The following is a 15252-nucleotide window of genomic DNA, read 5'->3' on the forward strand; positions in this document are numbered from 1 at the left end:
AAATAAGGTCTAAATGTTTTTTTCTAGACCAGTATATGGCAGTGCTGCTCATCATTGGCATCTTTTATTGATTGTGTAGAGGTGGGATTTTAATAAATCTTGTATTTATATGAACTGTAGAATTCTTATCCTACCCTCATCTCCAATTTTCATGTCCCGTGTTGCCACATTACAGAATACATGAAACCACATGAAAACACACCTGCAAGAGCTAAAATTGCTAATTCTTTTCTGTTGCAACTGACACACTGAAGGCTGAATAGTACATTTAAAAAATTATACATTTGGAAGTGCTTTCTCTATCCACCTTCCATTTAAGGTGCTTTTTCCTTTATCCAAAACAGTGAACAAAAGTAAATCGGGCAGTGTATTAAATGGCTGGAGACTGAATATCATCTACTATGCAGTACTGAAGAATTATAGCCAGAATTTGGCATAAGGCTTACCTCTAATTCCCGTATACAATATTTTGTTAACATATATATGTACTACTCTCAGCATAATTCATTTTGAATTAGAAAAGTGAAGGAAACTTATCCAAACCTAAATGGGAAGAGCAGCAAGTCAGAAGGGAATCATCTGGATTGCTGACATACTGGGACAAGTAATGACTGTGGCATGGTCACTAATGCAAGCTGAAATAAGGTGCTTGTCCTCTCTTTATGGGAGAGGGACAATTAATGATAAGATCTGGAGCCAGGACAGTCTGTGCATCTGTTCAGTGGTTCAAATGCAGAAGAAACTGATTAGAGAACAATATATTCGTAAAAGGAGAAAAGGCCCTGAGGCAACTCAGTGAGTCCTCAAAATAAGCCTGGCTACAGATGACACTGCACCTCCAGTTTAAACCAGAGAGTCCAGAGAACCATTATCTGGTGGGTTTCTAGTCCAGTTCAGCCTGTCATGTCCTCCCTGAAGTCCTTTAGAAAAGCTCCCAAGAGCCAAAATAATTTCTGTCTAATAGTCATACCTACAACTTTTTCAGTGGTTGTTTGCTCATCTCTCTGCAGGGTCTGCTGTTGACCTCAGGCTGGTTGTTTTTGCTCCCTGAAGTTAAACCTGAAATAGTAAGATCAGGAAGAGAAAAGAGAATGCTAAGGATAATTGGGTGATGTGACTTGAACTGTATCCAAGATCACAGGAAAGAGTGATTTCCAAAGCAAATCTCCAGAGATTCAAGCAGAGCCAGACATCCACCTCAGGGTATAAACTACTTGTGCTGGGTGGAGTCAGAACTCACGGATTATCCTGTTGCATCAAAGCCTATATAAACTTTCTACTAGAACAGGTTGCTCCAAACTCCACCCAAACTTGGCCTTGAATATTTCTGGGGAAGGGGCAGCCCGTTTCTCTGGGAAGAATTCATTCTCAGACCAAATTTCTGGAAGGCCCTGGCTACTACCAAAAAAAAAAAAAGCCACAAACAAGTGTGCAACGCCATGAATATACCATTATTTTCCTAATCACAAAATTTCATTTCAGCTGCTTTTGATTGCTATCATTATAAATTATTCAGATCTTGAAAGCATCAATTAATTGTGAAAAACTAGAAATTTAAAAATGCTTATTTTTAAATTTGGATTTTTGCAAGCTCTCATCTTCTCAATGAACTTTAGAATTTGGCTTTCAAAAAATGAAGTTGAAAAATATTTGAAACATTAGAGCTTTCCAAGTATTCTCACTCATATTTAGACATGCTGTAAATTAAAATTCACCCATGGCTTACTGGAATTATACAATGTTGTAGCTAATTTAGGCATGTAGACTCTTATTTCTTGTGATTTATAAAGAGGTCAGACTAGTCTGTTTGCACTGCATATCTAATGTCTTGAGATTTTCCTAGCACTTTCTTTTGTTTCTGGTATTGGATTAGCATTGTCATTTGAAGGATTAAAGGCATCAAAGATGTATTCTTCCATTTTTGTGTTTTGCTTATAGTTTCCCTTATCTACCTTTTCTATGCTGCAGAGAAGATCTCTATAGCTCAAGAACTGACATATTTAAACTACTTTTCCCTTTAAAAATATAACCACATTTGTACATTTAATGAAAGGTTTTGAGAGGTCCCTGACTGTTGCATTTCAGTGACATGGAGACATAAGTACAGACAATGTGCAGAAGGTTGGGAGGAGGCAAAGCACTATTTCCAGCTAAAGTGCTGAAAAATTATTAGCTGCCAAACATAAAGAGATTTTTGATGTGTATTTTAGAAGTTATCTCTTACTTTTCATTTACCCTGTGCACATAAGTTTATGGTGGAACTCCCAGGTTTGACAGACCTGCCTTCATTCCCAATACAAGTTTGCCAGCATTTTATTTATATGTTTTGTAGGCTGTAACCCACATCTGTAGGACTGTGGTGAACTGTTTCTCCTCCTTCCATCCAGATCCTGGGCTTATTCTCTTTCTGCTCTTGGATCTGGCAATAAAATGGAGGACAATATCCATGACTAGATGGTGCAGAATGCACATGTTGGTCATGCAAGGTAGGAACTGTTTCTTTACTATGGATGGAACTGGTTTTCTGTGGACTATTGAAGATGCTGCTGCTTCTGTCTACAGCCACTGGTCACATGTAAAATGGACAAGTGGGCTGCTGCCTGCAGGCAGAAATTTCTGTTTCAAAGAGGGCTGCAACTGCATGGGAATGTGCAAGACAGGTTTGTGTTAGCCAACACTGTTGCATTCACTTGCCAAGGAACTGTCAGGATAAACAAAGCAATCAAAACAAGAAAACATCATTACTGATAGGTCATCACTCTTAATGTCTTACTCAATAGCTCTACAGCCTGTAGGGAGGCTTCGTTCTCCTCTTAATTATTCTTCACTTTACAATCTCATGGCTACTGCAGCCAATAATACCTTTGACCTTCACAGGAAGGTCCTCATTGTTGGTGTGTATGAGGTGCCACAAAGTATATCTCCATGTTGTCTACCATTTGGGTGAGGAAATTGTCCTTGATGGTCTCCAGGAATTTTCTGGATTGCTTATGCCCTGCTGTGCGTCTCTCCAGGGGGTATCATGGTGGTTGAAAAACCCCATGAGGACAAGAGCTGCTCCTATCTACCTATAGAAGTCCTCATCCACCTGTACTTTCCAGTCAGGAAGCCTAGAGCAGACCTTTACCTGCCTCCTCCAACCTCTCACTTGTCTCCTAATCCATCCTCTGGCACAGCTTCATGCACCCTCAATGTTTTCTCACATGAAGGGCAAGGCCCATTCCCCCTCTTTGTATCCTCTCATTCCTACAGAGCCTGCATCTCTCCATTGCAATGCTCTGATCATGGCAGCCTTTCCACCTTGTCTCCATGATCCCAAGACTATATCCCTACAGTTGCATAGGTTGAGAAAATAGGGAGAGTATCTTACCTGGGTTAGTTTCTGCACACCCATCTGGCCTCCAATCTGACATATAAAAGATTTCTGTCGTTTTTTATTTCATCTCATTATATTTTAACACAAATTGTCTCAGTACAGTTCCTGAGACATATAGGACACTTTTGATTTAATCTCACTCCGCTGTCTCCTTTTTAGTACTTTTTTCATTTAGTGGGTCACTCCAGCTCAGGATATTCTGTGATTCTATGGTTCCTTTTTCTATGTTACTGAATTGTTACACTTGTAAAAGCATGTTTCACGAAAATTCAGTTTCCTGCACTTGAATTGAGGTGAATTGAATACTCCCAAACTTGTGTGCTTGCTATTGATCTAAGATACACAGCTTCACAACAAACAGCTGAAAAAAACCCCACATTAATCTCTTCTAGGATGAAGAAACCCATCAGCTTCCTAACGCAATGAAGCAGTGACAGATTTGGGTTGTTTGGCTCATCTTCTCTGTTTACCATACAGTTTAAGATATTGAACTATGTAATTAATGATTTGCTAAAATATAATCTCCTTGGATTACCTTTCATTGTCAGTGCAGCAGAAAACATGATCATTCCTCTTAAGGGCTTAGTAAGAGAATTATCTGTACTTTAAAGAGAGTTAAATTCATAGCTTCCTGAAAAGAATTTTATTTTCCCAATTACCTTTTATCTTTCTGCAGTTTTCCATTAGAAGGTAAAATAACATCATCTATCTATGTTAGGCACCACAGTCCAGAAAAATATTGCTGAACCTTGGATGTCATTAGAATTGAATATTTTTTCTCTTCTTGTTTCGGGAAAACTGATACTTGCTTTTGAAAAGAAAGATACAAGCTGGGTGTCACTTTGATTAATTAGACCCTGACCTCTTCTCTTTCCTGCCTTATAAAGAAATCTGAATTACATTTCAAATAAGGATCACCAAAATTAATCCAACGCACATTTTCAGAGAGAGAAAGCTGAGATGATAGTTAATAGCATAACAATGCATAAATCAAATTATAAAACAAAATTTCCCTCCTAGTTTTAGTGTAAACTCTAGCCAGCCAAGGATTTGGGTTTTTTAAAGATAGGATAAAAGTGATTTGTCCTGTTTTCTCTTCTGGCTTTCTTCTCTATGTGTACTAGATGGTATAGCTGAAAGCACCAACCCAGAGGCATCTTTACAAAGCATTTGGCACAACAAAGAGGTTTAAAAGGATTCTTTTAGGATGTAGAATTCCACAGCAACAAGTCCCCATTGCTTTCAGTAGATTCTGGCTGCAGGACAAGCTGAGTTTCATGTTGGTATATATGCTGTATGACTATGTACATTACACAATGTGTGTATATATATATGTGTGTGTGTGTGTGTGTGTGTGTGTGTGCAAAGAATTTGCAGAAAAACTTAAAAAAAATCTCTGCTCTCTTCCTCACTGTGATGCAATGATAGCTTTGAAGCTCCAAAACATCAGAAGGTGTTGTTATAGTAACTGACAGAATTTTACATCCCTCTAGCATAGTGCCAGAGTAGTGCTGTTGGTCAGAACAGGGTGCTGACAACACCAAGCTTTTGGAGTCAATCCCCACATGGGCCATTCACTTCAGGGTTGGACTCAAAGATCCTTGGGGGTCCCTCCCAGCCCAGAATATTCTGTGTTTATTCAGAGGTCTCAACTTCTCATCTCTGTCCTAGGGAGAAGTCCCTTTCCCTCAGCTAATGCCAGTAAATTGTGTGCTGCCTATCCACAGAGTGCAGTTATTTAACAGAACACCTGGGGATACCTCGAGAGCTGGTGTAGCACTCTTCCTTAAATTATGTGTGCCAGGATTTCATCATGGCTGGTTTCCAGTAGCTTTAGTACCAGACTTTTGTTACTCCCCTTGGGAAATGCTTCAGCAGTTAAAATCTCTCTATTAGGAAAACTTTCTTTGACAACTTCAGTCTGAATTCGCTAAACTCAGGGAGAGAAAGAGAAGTGTCTAAGCCATGAAGTCTTCAGTTCAGGATATGAAGGTTAGAGTTCAGCAAATGTTCCCAGCCTTTTTTAAAAGTTTCCCTAAAATCTATGTACATGGCACAGTTTTTGTGCTCTTCTGAATGCAGGTGGCCTTGAAAGTGTGAGCCTGAACAGAGATTTCTCTTTTAGCTGGGGAAAGGAAACCTATATTATTTTAAAAACAGATCTTTGTGTGATGAACAAAATTTTTGTGTCTGGTGTATAAAAATACATCCACATATTTTTGTCTATGTTTTCCGTCTTATATAATATACAAAATTAGGGATGCAGTGCACTGAGAGCTTACAGCTACCCTACACAAACTATACATCAACTGGCACTGATTAATTAATTCTGGTCTCTCAGGTCACCAAGTTCAAGCTCTGTCTAGCATATTTCTCAGTATTTCTAAATGTGATATGCTTTCACATAACTATTGACATTCTTAGCAGGCAAGTCAAAACAGTTCTCCAGTCACACTCGATTTTGTATTTTTCAAGGCTGCAATCATTTTTAGAAACATTTATTAAAAAGGAAAATATACAGTTAATGTCAAATTTACAGCAAGCAGTTATTTAGTTGTTTTCAAAACCCAAGCTGTCTCTGTTAATCTTGCAGAAAGTAAACAGCTTGAGATATATGTATATTTATCATAATATGCTACTATATTTGGTAGAAATATATATATAAAAATTTAAAGGCATGTATATAAAAAGATTCTTTGAGCTTCCTTTTCAAATTGCCTCCAGTTCATTTTCTCCCATTGCAAAAGTACACAGCTTATAGATTGTGTACTTTTAAAGCATCAAAAAGTCAGATCCAGATTTTTGAAGTTAAATAAAACTGAAATTCCTCTAAGACTCATTACCAAGCAACATTAACTCATTATTTAGTTATTAGCTTACTTCTTTAAAAGTATTTCTGTGATAGCATAAAATATTAATGTTTCTGTATCTGTGGTACTAACTACTGTAACATTTATGCCAAATCCTAATAATACATAGAGCTTATCCTGGATAAAAAAGCCACTGAGATAAATAGAGCAACATATGACTAAATATTTTTCTAGCACAGAGATGTTGTAAATTAAATATTTGTGGTCCAGCATGCAAGTTTTGTTGCATCTTGTTGTGAAACTCCTACATGTTAAATCAGTGCTGATTCATTTTCTAATGTATGAATGAGCAAGCAGACACAGGAAGCTTAGTCAACTTTAATCAATTTTTAAAAACCATTTAGCATCTCTAGTAAAGCATATTGCATAGAAGAGTAATGGCAGGCAAAATGCAAACAGGGAATATATTAGGAGGCAGCAATTAGAGGTTGTCTTGGCCACAGAATTTTTGAAACTGCCATGTAATGTGTTTTAAAATAGTTGAGGTGGGTTCCATTAAAGCCATGCCTTGACTTTCTGTAACTCAGAGGGGTGTCTCTCGTTGTTCTGACCTCAAAATGTGTCATGAAAATGTAAATTGTTAGAAAGGGCAGGTAAAACAGGCATTGAAAGAGATTCTCTTTCCATCTCTAGTCATTTTCAACAAATTCTCTCATTTGCAATAAATTCCCTCCTCGTTCCTGGTAATTGTATGCCTGACTACTTTTGCCTTGAAATTCTTCCACTGCTGCTCTGTTACCATTTCTGTGCGTCCTGCAAGCAGCAGCTTTAGGTTTTTTTCAGAGGCATGGTGCTTGAAAATAGGACAGGCAAAAAGCAGAACAGATTGCACAGAGTCTGTGCTGGCTCCATCCTTGGAGGTTTTTGAGCCCTGACTGGACAAAACCTTGAGCAACCTCATCTGAACTGCAGCAGAGAGCTTCTGTGGCCCCTTCCAAACTCAGTGATTGTATGATTCATCTGAAAACAGGGGAGAGAGGTGATGGAGAGAAAGGTGGGCTAATGAAATGGGATAATCACCACATCAAATATGGCTGTCAGGAGCACAGGTGGTTTGGGTGGTTCGTGTCACGTTGTCTCTCAGCTGGCATGTTTTCCCTGATATGTACGAGCGATATAGCAGAATGACTAAAATGAGATCATAGAAGATGTAGGAAGGTGAAAACAGGTGGCAGAGAATGATTCCCCAATGGAATGACTACAAAAAGATCATTAAAAATGCTTCTGGCTTGAGACCTGATATTATGGAAACATTTATAATCAATCAATATAAAGATCTGGGATTTGATAGCCAAAGGGAGCTTTGGAGATACTTGTGAAAGCTTGGCAGTGAGTACAGGTAGAGGATGAGTAGTTGGTGTTGCAGTTGAGCACCAGTGACTTTGAGACAAAGAAAGTGCCTCAAGAGGGCTACTCCTCCCACCCCAGAGATCAAGGTCATAGGGCCAACAACAAGTTAATAAACCTTGTCAGGAAAGATAAACATTTAGAAGAAATATGCAGAAATCACATTTCACCCCCCCCCCCCCCCCCCAACACATTTCTTTAGCTCTTTTTTGTGCCTTTTTGAATGAAATAATAAAAATAATCCAGTTTGTAGAAAACGACTGTTAATCACTTTAAGCAGTTCACTGTCTACCAGCTCTGAAAAAATAATTCATGTAGTGTTAAGCTCACAGAGCCTGTTGCATTGTGATATTGGGAGACAGAGGTAGCTTGCACTCAGGAAAGTCTAAGCCTGATTGTAAGTCTGTGTCTGCTCTTGAGGAAGGTGAGACCAGCACCTAAGTAGCTCATTGAGACAATGGAGAGTTTTATCTTGTGGTAGTGTAACTTATTAGCATTCCAGCTAGACTGATTTTAGTGAGACACTCTTTAAGAGCTGTGGTTGTAGCTCTTCTAGTATTGTGTCTTATCGAACAACAAAATGTATTCACAAGTCCCCAGGCAAGGTGAGACAAACCTGACAGGGAGCTGAGGAGAGAGACTTAACATCAAATCATTGACATGACCTCCGAATGCCTAAGCTGTAATGTGTTGGCTCCCCTTGGGTGATGCTTTCCTTGGAACTGAAAAACACCCTTGTATAGATTCACCAGGGTGAAAAACAGCCTATCATTTGTGGAAGCACTTCTGCATTCCAGGTGAATATTTGCAGGATGTTTTTAGAGGGGAAGAGGGCAAAACCAAACAGAAATCAGGTTTAATGTGAGAAATATTGCATTTTTCTGTTCTGTTTGTGAGATTCTCTTTTTAATTTGAAATAGTTTTGGAGTTGCCCTGCAGATGAGAACCTGCCATTAGGAAATCTTACTGGTACTTTATTTTCCTTGTCAAAGTATGCTGAGCTTCAAAGAAGAATAACACTTTCAATTACCCCTCTTCTTGGGAATGGGTTGCCTGGGCCTGCCAGGACTGTGTAAAGGGCTCATTAGAAGAATTGGGAAAGAGAATTGGAAAAGAGAATATGGATTTGGACCACACACTAGAAAGGAACTGCAGAAGAGACCAGAAGATGCAGCTCTGCTGCTGCTAAGGAGGATGGCAGTTTTCCTGATGCTGAGGAGATTGCTGTTCTCTTATCCATTCTTATGCTTCACACGGTAGCAGATAGAGCCTTGTTCCCACAGTGGCACCCACACTGTTTGCCCTTAGATTCTTACCCAGAGGCTCTCAATGTGCTCCAGACATTCCAACCTTTCCATTACACACCCTCTGGCACCTCTCTGCCTATCTTTCCTGAAGGACCTGGCACATTCCATCAGGGCACTCCAGTCACTGGACTCATCCCATCAAGGATGTCGAATCTCTGGTACTGGGTCAAAGCCTTGACCTCCTGTTGTTGGTTCCTTGTGCCGAGTGTGCTGATACAGAAACACTTTGGGTGAGGTTCATTGCAGCCAGCACCTCGTGGAGCAGATTGGGGGATCCCATAAATTCTCATTTCCTCCAGTTTTGGCACTCCATCCCATTGGCCATCACTGGCCAGCCTGGCTTTGTTCCCTTTCCCCTCCCAAGGTACTTTAAAGCTCTGTCAATAAGCCCTGCTGGTTCCTGTGCTGGAGCTCTTTTCCCCTCTGAGAAAGGTGCATCCCATCAGGTGTAAGTAGACCAGGTGTTGAGGAGATCCTCCCACAGTCAACAAACCCAAAATTTCCATGGTTTGAGATCTGAAAATTATTAGGATAGTGTTGCATTTGCAGACATCTATGAAGAGCTGCTGGAACACTGAAAGACTGATCTGGCCTAAACAAATAAACATAAAACGATTATTTATTTTAATGTGATGTAAAAATGACACTTTAATTTATTTCTCATTGAATGGATGATTTTTTCTGTGATTTTTTTTGAGTCTCAAATTCAATTGCACAATTTACTTTTTAAACTAATTTACACAAAAACCAGAAAACTTTATTATTAGTAAAGCCCAACTATTTTTACATAATATGAAAAACAGATTTTAAGTCACTTCTAGTGGTTTTATTCTCATTTTTAGAGTCGAAAAGACAAAGTTTTAATTAAATAAGAAATTTGGCAGGCAATTCTTTAGTCATTAATCTGGTCTGGCGCCTTCTGCTATTTGTATAAAAAATGGATTTGTACAATTTTAAAATTCATTCCTAATAAATGACCAATACTTATGTAGGTTTAATAGACTCAAGCCTCTAGTGCATGGAAAGCAGTCAAAGGCTTTTGAATTAATTGTGTTCTTCACTGCATTACAATAAGGTCCAGTATGGTAACAGATGAGCACCCTAACCCTGGGATTTTTATGGTTATTCATCCAGACTTTTTCCATAGCCCGCTATAAATCACCTTAGTTCTGTCACAGAATACTGCAATGTGGGGAACTAAATACCTTATAATCTCAGATGTTCAGTGTCCTTAAGATAATGCTTTATGAGAACCAGATGAAGCCAATGAAGTTGAACAGCTAACCAGCAGGACTCTGAAGAAGGAAAAATACCTTCCAAGAAGTTTTTAGGATGCTTTATGAATATGAAGTCATAGCCATGCTGCAGCCTACCTGCTGGGTTTTGCAAGCATTACTTCAGAGCATGGATCTCAGCATGAACTAATTTGCTATTTTTTTCTATTTTAATACCTAGCAGTGCTTATGGCAGTTTAACAGACCGATGGAGGAGAATGTGCATATTAGTCTTCTGAACTCTATGCTCAACACATAAAGTGCTTCTGTTACCTAAAATAACTCTAATTAATCCTGTTCAGCATCTCCCTACAACACAGCATTTGATGCTGTAGTTTTATCCTAAGTAGTCTGAGCATTACAGAACGGGTTTCTTGCTCTGTCATGGTGGTAGAGGCTCTCCTCAAAATCAGCTCAAAATATTAGTGTGGCCACAATTATTCTCACAAAAAACAAAAATACAAGAAACAAGGAACGAGGTACCTGCATTTCTGATGGATACAAATCTAACTTTAAATTGCTCTTCTCTATATCAATGTTTACAAGTTCTGTTCTTCTACTCTGTGCAGGATTATAGGAAATAATCTAATAAAGAGACAATAGAGCTGGGGGAGTGGTTGGACTTGATGGTCTTAAAGGTCTTTTTCAGCCTAAAAAATTCTAATATTTATTGACTACATCCTCTTTAAGTAAATACTTATGGACATCTTAGGAAGATGGATCCTTGCCTATTCATTCAGCCCATGATCTTTTTCCAGCAGTTAAGGAAGCAGATATTTCCAATACAGGAAATGCACAGGGAACACAAAGTGGGGTATGTTAGAGTGTTTCTTTATCTATGGCTCCTTTCAGAATGGCAAGGCCTTTCTAGAAAACTGAAGTGACAAAAGTTTTCCCTTGTGTTAAAGAAAATGAAATAAAAACTGGGTGATAGATGAAGGATGTTGTGTAATAAACCACACTGGAGTTTTCTTTCAGAAACTGAGCTTTAATCCATGAGGTAGATACAGATGATAGCATTGCCAGACATGGCTCTGCTAACTACTGTAGGTGTTTACATTTTTATCCTTTAACTCTTGCAGGGAAAAAATATATGTTCATCACCTATGGAGCTGTTTTAAATACATGAATTTTTTTTTTTCCTGAGTGTTGGAAATCTCTTTCTACTTTTTTTACCTTTTTTTTTTTTTTTCCCAAAGGAAAAAATTACATGTTGGAAGAAACACTGAATGAGTAATTCACTTCAGCTAAAGTCTGAAGGTTTGGCTTGATGGAGCATCTCAAAAAAGCAAAAACCCAAAGGACAAACTCCTTCAAACCCTCTAGTTAATGTTTGCCCCCAGGTCTAATTGATCATTAACCTTTCAAATTACTTTGCATTATGATTTTCAACTGCCTGGGAAAGGAAATTCTTCAGGGAACTACATATCCATTATGCTGTAAATGCCTTTAAGAAAGAACCTCTGGTACATTTGTTCTAGCCTGGGGTTTTCTGGTCCATGGGAGATTCCCTCCAGCTTTTGGCCACAGAGTTGTGTGTTTATTAAGGGCAGGTGGAAAGGAATGACCACAGGAAGGAAATCTGGTCTATTTACACAACATTTTTTTCTTATGTGTAATAAAAATGATACATTTTTCTAGACTGTATATTTAGCTTTGTTTTGTGATTTATGTTGTATTTTGTCAAGCAGGGTGTCTGGATCAGGTGAAAGAGCAAAGAAGATGAAAAATTGCAGCAAATGTGGTGGAGTGGTGGAGTCACAAACCCTGGAAGTGTTTAAGAAATGACTGAATGTGGTACTTAGTGCTATGGTTTAGTTGACAAGGTGGTGTTCAGTCACAGGTTGGACTCAATGATCTTGGAAGTCTTTCCCAACTTTAATGATTCTGGGATTCTGTGAGAAGAAATGGTGTCATATTGCCATCAAGTGTCATTCAGGCCTTAGGGGCAATGGAAGTTCCCAAGGCTTATCAAGGAATGGGATCCTTCATCAGCCCCCAGAAGATTGCTGAGGGATGGAAATTAAACCTGGAAGCAAGAACTGACCTGCAATTCAACCTGGAGGCCAGAAGAGCAAGGAGAGGCTTGGTTGTCGAGAAGGTTTTTGAGTAATACTAGTGATGTGATTTTCTTAGAATATATACCATGAAACTCAATAAAATTTCCCATGTCTGTAAACCTTACAGAAGTCACTTCCCCTTGTTTCCACATGACTGGGCATGCAGGAATGATCACAACTGGAGGCTTCAGAAGTGTAGTTCAGGGAGACTTGACAGTACCCTGTCTCTTGAGTAAAAAAAGAAGCCAGAGCTACAAGGATCTGATAGTGAGGATAAAGTATAGGCAGCTCCTCCTCCCTTGTTTTCTGCTGAGTTCTTCTGAAAAAAGCCTGTTTCATGTAAACAGTATTAACAAATACTTTCTCATACCAACTGTGTCATAATTTCAGTCAATATTAGGACTTTTCTATTACTACAGGCAAAAGCTGCTTTGTTCACGTAGTTTGCTCTAAATCAGAATTAAAGTGGTTTATTGATTTAGGAGCGACATATCATTAACCAGCAGCAAGGAACTCTGCAACTGTGATCATTCTTAGCAGTACAACAGGTAAACAAAAAGTCTAGACACACAATGTCAATGAACACCTAGAGAATTCCCAATACCCTTCTATAAGTAGCACCTAAAAGATTCAGCTTCCCCTTCCACCTACACATATTCCTCTTCCTCGTAAATGAGATAATTTTTGGAGCAAGACCCTCTTCAGACATCTCTGTATTCTCAATTCAGACACTGCTGACACTGGCACTCTTATGTGGCATGTTGTTATCCAGCCCTTTTGCCAAGGCTGTGCCATGGGATTGACCACCTCACAGGTGTCAATAACCCCATATGAGTCAATTAACCTGAAATGGGTTAATTCATCTTCATCCCTTTTTTTTTTCCCCCTTCCTTTAAGAAGAAGGCTTCAGCTATTTTTGCAATTTTTTGTTGATATTCCCCAAATCCTGCATGTCTTTTCCTGTCAGTCTGTCCCTTCTTATATTTCTAATATATTTTCCCAGATAATTCTCAGAGCAGCAGTGCAGTCAAGGAGTTGGCCTTCAGTGAGATACTGTTCAAAACAAAGGAAAAAAAATGTATTATTTATTGTTGTATAGGTTTCTTTGTCCATCCCATGGAAGATTAAGAGGAAAAGAAAGAGGGTCAATCTCTAAGGTGCTGAGTTTTCACTCAGGGCAATGGAGAAATAGAGTGTTCCTGTAGACATATTGGCAGATCAGCAGAGGCAGTTCAATGAAGTATTGAATGTTAAAGACAAATTCTATTGATCTATAATTAGTACCAGACTCACACATGCAGGCTATTAGGTTATTGGACACATCTCTAATATTAAAAAAAAAGCTCATGCTGCTGTGCAAAGTCCCAGGTGTTCAACAATTAACAGCATGTTGTTCTCAAAATTTGGTCAGTCTCATCTCTACAAAGCTGAGATGTATTTCAAAGCATTAAATCTCTTCTGGAATACTTGTGGATGATTTTTTTTTTCCACTGTTGATGCTAAGAAAGAGATTTACCAGGCCTCAAAACTCATTTTCTCCTCAAGAAAAAAAAAAAAAATCCTTTTTAAATGTCCTTCTAATTGATCCTTATGAGGGTCAAATACAAATTAGTGAAATAATTCTGCATTCATTCATGCAAATTTATGAAGTGAAGCCACTGTTATCCATAAAAATGGTAGCTGAGGAAGAGAATGAGACTAAATCACTGACTGACATTGGAGGGCACACCTGGATATTGTCAGGTCCCATCCTCCTGCTTAAGCAGGACAAGCTAGGTATAAATACTTGGACAAATCTTAATAAATAAAGTTTTAGAAACCAAAAATTTATTTTAAATGTCTTTTTTTTTAAATAGTATTTTTTAGAATTTTTTTTTCTGACTAAGAAGAAGCTGATTTAACTTTATTTTATTGAAATGGGCTCACTTTCACACAATTCTAAAAGGGAAAAGACTTGAAAGAATTTTTTCTAGATCTTAATATTTTAAGTTCTCGACAATAAATCAACCTTTTTTTTAAAGGTCTTTGTATTATCCCAGACACATTCTTATGTGGAGCTACTCCTGTAATGTCCTAATATGAGAGTTGAAATATTTTATTTTCATTTCTTTGGTAAAGGTCTTCCACAATATCAGCAAACTCAATACATTCTCCATCCTGATTTAAAAGTCTTATTTGTTGTCTTTTCAGAGTGTCTTTGCAGATTGGAACTTGTAATGAATAGGTTTGAAATTTTGACACTGATGGGTAAAATGTGTCAAACAGTTCATGAGCTTGGACTGCTGACATGACATGCCATAATAGAAAAAATACTAAACTGGCAAATCATATTCTGAATGAAGATTTATATTCTCAAAAGAAGCCCTTTTAACTCTCATCTTTGCAAATTAAAAAAGCCAGTAGAAAAGTAAAACAAATATAAAAATATTGATCTCCCACAAAACAGAAAGTGGTTTTCAACCTGTTGTATCTTATATATATCAATCAATAGCATGGAACTAAATGGTTATGCATCTGTCAGTGGTTTCTGGGATAATTATTGTTATTGTTTAAGAATTTGTGGCTTGTTTTTGTTTTGTTTTGGTGGTTTTTTGGGTTTTTTTTTTTGTTTTTTTTTGTTGGTTGGGTTGGTTTGGTTTTTTTTTTGTTAAAGAAAAGACATGCAAGAGATACAAATCTATTTCTCACACCAGTTGCCTCACAGGTATATGTGAAAATAAATATATCTTTCCAAACTCACAGCTGGACAGGATGTGACCATCATCAGTGCAGGGAGATCTGCGGCGCATGGGGAAGGGTCCAGGCAGAGCAGGACATAAAAGCCTAATTCCAGAGTATGCGAAGATGGTGAAACTGTGTGGGCAAGATCTGTTTTGGCTGGTGAATTTGCTGTCCTGGAGAAAGAGGGGGAAGCATAAGGATGCTGTAAAGGGATTTTTTATGGCATGTTTTTTTATTCACATGCCACTTCTCCGTGCCCAGGGGAAGCTGAGGGAGCGGGGCTGCTCAGCCTGGAGA

Source organism: Onychostruthus taczanowskii, unplaced genomic scaffold (genome assembly GCF_017590055.1).
Source record: "Onychostruthus taczanowskii isolate IOZ18803 unplaced genomic scaffold, ASM1759005v1 scaffold63, whole genome shotgun sequence".
In the NCBI taxonomy this organism is placed as follows: Eukaryota; Metazoa; Chordata; class Aves; order Passeriformes; family Passeridae; genus Onychostruthus; species Onychostruthus taczanowskii.